Source organism: Arachis duranensis, chromosome 1, assembly GCF_000817695.3.
Source record: "Arachis duranensis cultivar V14167 chromosome 1, aradu.V14167.gnm2.J7QH, whole genome shotgun sequence".
In the NCBI taxonomy this organism is placed as follows: domain Eukaryota; kingdom Viridiplantae; phylum Streptophyta; class Magnoliopsida; order Fabales; family Fabaceae; genus Arachis; species Arachis duranensis.
In genome coordinates this window covers 55,458,193-55,464,351 of record NC_029772.3, presented here as the reverse complement: position 1 = coordinate 55,464,351, position 6,159 = coordinate 55,458,193, and positions in this window count along the sequence as shown.

Below are 6,159 nucleotides of genomic sequence, written 5' to 3'. Positions count from 1 at the left end.
GCAAATATCATCTGCCAAGTCTTGGCCTCCCTAGTCAAATGAGTAAACAACATCCCTTTCGGCTTGGTGTTGGTGGCATCCATAACCCAAGTAGCATCTGGTATCCCAATAACAGTCCTGAGTGCCTCATAATTAAGGTCATGCTATGTATGGCTAACTCAGCCTGCTGATGGGCACACAGCTCATCCGGGACGTGCCGGCACTGTAACGCCTCCTCAATGGCAGTCTCAGTGATCATAATCTCCCTACCCCTCACCTGAACCGAATCCAATGTCGGACGGAAGAAGTTGCAGTAAAATTCCTTCACCCAAGATACATTGATATCCCCCAAATCCCGGTCAACAAAGTAGATATCCAACTCAAGGATCCGACCTTCAATGGACCGTCTCACATCAGTAGGGAGAAGCAGTTTCTTCTCAATGTTCAACTTTGTAGTCCGATATTTAAAAAATCGGAGCTCACAGTAGAGATTAGGGAATTTGTCTGGATTGGTAGAAGGTAATTGCTGATTTTCCTTGTCCACGTCAAATAATGGATTCTTGGCATAATTCTTGTAGATGGAAGGAATAGAAGGGGTAGAGTGCTTTCTCTTTTTGGAGGCAGTGGCTATGGCTTTGCCTTTGTCAGACATCCTGAAAAATATGATAGAATATAGAAAACATTTAGCATTTATCAAAGAAAGCATGTTCAGGAGACAAATGACAAAAACAACCATGATGGTGTAATGAATATGCAAAAGTGAATCAAGTAAACCGTAAGTGAACAAATGAACCAAAAGATATAATCCTCATCAGGGCAACAATTCTTATTCAAAAGGCAATAATGTCATCAAAATGTAAAAGAATGGTTAAAGAATGTTAAAGAGGAGTGGAAGGTAATCAGTTAAAGAAGTTAGTGAGTTTAGAAAAGTAGGTTAGGAAGATGATGACATTTTTGCACAATTAAAAAGAAAAGAATGTGGTTCATGTTCACACTGGTTGCGCAAATCCGGGAAGTCAAAAGGAAAAGAAAGTTGCCCAAGTTTGAAATAAAGATCAAAATGAAACCAATTTTCTTGAAAATCGGGCAGCATTCCGGCTTAAAGTTGGACGTTCCCGGATAGCAGAGTGTCACAATAAGCATAGAAAACAACATCAATTAGGCAAAGTGACAGTGATGTAGCATTCAGGCAACATGAATTGCATAAAAATCAGTCCAAAAATTAGCATGCAACATCCAAATAATAGACAACAAATTAAGCACGAACGGAGCACTTATCAGGCCTAGAATCCTCTATCCAGCCCTAGCTACCTAACCGCAGTTATTTCTAACTAATCCTAACATACAGAATTTGAATTTGAACTAACTAACATGCAATAGACTAACTAACATACATGAACGATAAAAAGAAAAACAGAAAAATACAGAAACGGAGCAGGAACCTGGGAGCAGTGAAGAACTAAGAATGGAAAGGAAACTGGGGGGGAAAGGCAGTGCCAGGAGCAACAGAAGCAGCACTTGCGCCGCCGTGGACGGTGGCCGGAAGGGTGAGTGGCTGCGGTGGTGGAGGTTCGGCCAGGAGAAAGAGGAGAGAGGGAAAGAATGAGAGAGAGAGAGTGAGAGAAGAAAGAGCGGGAGGGGAAAGAGAGAGATGGGCTGCCGGCGGTAAAGACGGGGTGGCGGCGGAGGGATCGGTTGCGGTGTGGGAGGAGTGAGAGAGAGAGAACAGGTGGGGATGAGAGGAGAAGAGAAATGGTGGTCAAGAGCGGTGACGGAGGTAGGTAGTGCGGCGGTGGGCGGCGCTGCTACTACGACGGCAGTTGGGGGCGAGAGAGGAGGAAGAAGAAGATGGAGGTTTTGGGGTGGTGTGCGCGACGCACACTTAGGGTTATCCCTATTTTTAAATCGACGCGCGCGCGCCACATGCGCGTCCGCGTCCCTTGATGAAACTTGGGTCCTACGCGTGCGCGTACAACACGCTCGAACGTGGATAAGCACATTAGGAAGGGACGCGCGCGCGTACAATGTGCGCACGCGTGCATGAGGTTGGGCTAGAGGCAGAGAGTTGGCCCAACCCAGGCCTAACTCTCTGGAGAGTGGCCTGGAAGTCGCGCAATCAGATCGGCGCGCACGCGGCATGTGCGCGTTCACGCGCAGTGAGAAGAATTGGAGATCCACGCGTGAGCGTGCAGTGCGCTCTAGCGTGGGTGGCAGAGTAGGTATGGGCGCGTGCGCGTACAGTGCGCGCACGCGTACATTAGATTGGGCCTGAGGCTTAGAGTGGGCTTGAGGCACGCCCAACTCTCGGGTCCGTGGCCTAGAGTGGTGGCAGCACGCATGGACGCGAGCGCGGCAAATGCGCGTCCGCATGGATGTCCATGTTCTTAAAAACGGCGCGCACGCACGTTGTGCGCGTCCGCGCGGGTCGAGTTGGGCTCAAGGCATAATGTTTGCCCAAGGGAGGCCCAACTCTCTGGATTGTGGCTCATGGTGCATCCATACAGGGACGCGTGCGCGTATATGGTGCGCTCGCGCCCATCCCCCCCCCTTTTTTTTTTTTTTCAGAGAACAATTGCTGGGTGCTCCCCTTAATGTTCACAACTCTTTATTCACTCAACCATCATACAATTCACAAAAAATGCAATTTTGACATTATTCATCTACTACTAAACACAACATGCATATGACTAAGCTATCAATTAAATTGTACAAACAATTTTGTATGCAACATCTACCTACAATGGTAACTCAAATCACTTATTAAGTAAATGTAAAAGATTGGAAAGAGTTTACCATGGTGGGGTGTCTCCCACCTAGCACTTTTAGTTTAAGTCCTTAAGTTGGACATTTGAGAGGCTTGTTGTCATGGTGGCTTATGTTTGTACTCATCCTTGAATCTCCAAGGATCCATGCTCCTCAATTGGTTGACAGAATTTCCAACCATTTTTATTAAGCTTGGGCAGATTCCACCCAAAATACGAGTCCCCATATTTTGTCTTCACATATCGAACCGGGATCCCATATCTTATTCTCGCATCCATCCGTTAGTTGAGTTCCATGATTTTGTCGGATGGGTGGTTGACAGAAATGTGGTGGATACACAGGATTCTCTTTACTCCACCAATACTTCCTTTTAGATCCATACAAGGTAATCCTTGTCCCAACATCATCCCTATACCTTGAGACCTTGACCTTAGTGAGCTTAACACCAATTCTCCAACCACTACACAACTCTTTCTTACGTTTAATTCCACAAAGAGTTCTAAGTTGACCATCATTTTCAATCAAACCATATTCAAGTGAGAAATTAAAGCTTAGGGAGAGAGATTTTACCCACTTAAATGTTGTGTTGGATGGTGACTTGGGAAGGGAGGCTTCCCCACACTTAGATAATGCAAGATTTACCTCTTTGTGCTCTTCTTTGGTTGTTTCCACCTCTTCACAAGCTTCTTCAATTTCAACCTTTTCCCTTTTGTTACATGGCTTGGTGTTGACATTTTGTTTAATGGGAGGTGATTCAATTTTGGATAGGAATTCATCGATGAATGAGTTCATCTCTTGATCAACCTCTTCATATTCTTCAATTTCGATATACACCATGCCATTTTCGTTTTCCGTGGGAGGTTGTACACACTCTTCTATAGCTTCAACTCCATGTCCAATGGGAGAGGATTCGATTGTAGATAGAAATTCATCCATGATTGAATCCATCTCTTGATAAGCTTCTTCCAAGTCTTCAATGATGGTATGCCTTGGAGGTTGCGCACCCTCCTCAACATCAATATCAAGCTTCTTGGAAGAGTTCTCCATGATGCTACATTCCCATGGACTTTCAACATCTCCTAGATCTTCAACCACTTCTTCCCTTTCTTCAATGATCATAGGCTCCTCCAATTGTTCCAACACAAAACTTGATTCTCCCTTCTTTTCCAGAAATTTCTCTACCATATCTGAGAAGATAGAGAGCATGCACCTCTGAAAGGTTGCAGATGCATTGTACAGACCAAAAGGCATCCTTCTGTAGGCAAATACTCCAGAAGGACATGTAAATGCTGTTTTCTCTTGGTCCTGAGGATCTACTGCAATTTGGTTGTAACCTGAATAGCCATCCAAAAAGCAATAATATTCATGACCTGCTAGTCTATCTAGCATCTGGTCTATGAATGGTAAAGGAAAATGATCCTTTCTGGTGTTTGTGCATGCATCTTGCTGGGCTAATGCCTTTAAGATCACTTATGGACCACCCAAGAGCTGTCTTATGTGTCCTTAGCACTTGAATTAGTGCTTCCTCTTCCTGTGAGTTTAAAGCAGAGCTTATAATCACTGGAAAAGTGTCACCTTCTCCCAGAAATGCGTACTTCAGGGATGGTGGTAGTGGCTTGAGCTCGGGTTTAGGAGGCTTATCCTCTTCCTAAGGAATTTTTAGAGGTTCTTTTATTTCCTCTGGTTCCTCCAGGTCAGGCTGAACATCTTTAAAGATATCCTCTAGCTCTGATTCGAGATTCTCAGTCATATTGATCGCTTCCACTAAAGAGTCAATAATATCAGCGCTCATGCAGTCATTTGATGTGTCTGGATGCTGCATAGCTTTGACAGCATTCAACTTGAACTCATCCTCATTGACTCTCAGGGTCACTTCCCCTTTTTGTACATCAATGAGAGTTCATCCAGTTGCTAGGAAGGGTCTTCCTAGGATGAGAGTTGCACTCTTGTGCTCCTCCATTTCCAGCACTACAAAGTTAGTTGGGAAGGCGAATGGCCCAACCATGACAATCATGTCCTCAATTATGCCTGATGGGTGTTTAATGGAGCCATCAGCAAGTTGGAGGCATATCCGGATTGGTTTGACTTCTTCAGTCAGCCCAAGCTTTCTGATAGTGGATGTGGGTATTAGATTGATACTTGCTCTAAGGTCACATAGGGCTGTCTTGGTACAAGCACCTTCTAATGTGCATGGTATCATAAAGCTTCCTGGATCTTGAAGCTTTTCTGGTAAGCTCTTCAGAATGACTGCACTGCATTCTTCAGTGAGAAATACTTTTTCAGTTTCTCTCCAATCCTTCTTATGACTTAAGATCTTTTTCATGAACTTAGCATAAGAAGGTATTTGCTCAAGTGCTTCTACAAACGGAATCTTTATTTCAAGATTCCTGAGATAGTCTGCAAAGCGGGCAAATTGCTTATCCTGTTCTGCTTGGCGGAGTTTCTGAGGATAAGGCATCTTGGCTTTATACTCTTCAACCTTAGTTGCTGCAGGTTTATTTCCTACTGAAGTGGTTGGAGAAGCCTTCTTAGAGGGGTTACTATCAGTACTCTCAGGTGTCTGATTCCTCATTGGCGTTTGAACGCCAAGATTGGGTGAGGAATGGGTGTTTAACGCCAACTTTTCCCCCCTTGCTGGCGTTTAAACGCTAGAACTGGGCAGGGAATGGGCGTTTAACGCCAACTTTCCCCCCCTTTCTGGCGTGTGAACGCCAGAAGTATTCCTCTCTGGGCTCTTACTGTCCTCAGAGGGATTTTGGACAGTGATTTTGTTATCCTCTGTCAGTTGTTCCTTTCTTAGCTTTCTGATGCTTTGAGTTGATACATTCAATGTTTTCCCACTCCTTAATTTAACAGCTTGGCATTCTTCTGTTATCTGTTTAAATAGTTGCTGTCTTGTCTGATTTAATTGTGCTTCCATATTCTTGTTAGCAATTTTAGTTTCATGGAGCATCTCTTTAAATTCTGCTAACTGTTTTGACATCATGAGTAATTGCTGATTAAGCTCGACCATCTGTTCTTGAGGGTTAGGATCTACAGTTACTGCCATAGCTTCTTCTTTTATAGAGGACTTACTGCTTGAGTATAAATGTTGATTTCTAGCAACTGTATCTATGAGCTCTTGAGCCTCTTCAATCGTCTTCCGCATGTGTATAGATCCACCAGCTGAGTGGTCTAAAGACATCTGAGCTTTTTCTGTGAGCCCATAATAGAAGATGTCTAACTGTACCCACTCTAAAAATATTTTAGAGGGGCATTTTCTTAGCATACCTCTGTACCTCTCCCAGGAATTATAAAGGGATTCATTGTCCTCTTGTTTAAAGCCTTGGATGTCCAGCCTTAGCTGTGTCATCCTTTTTGGAGGGTAAAATTGATTCAGGAATTTGTCTGATAACTGTCTCCATGTTTTTATGCTTG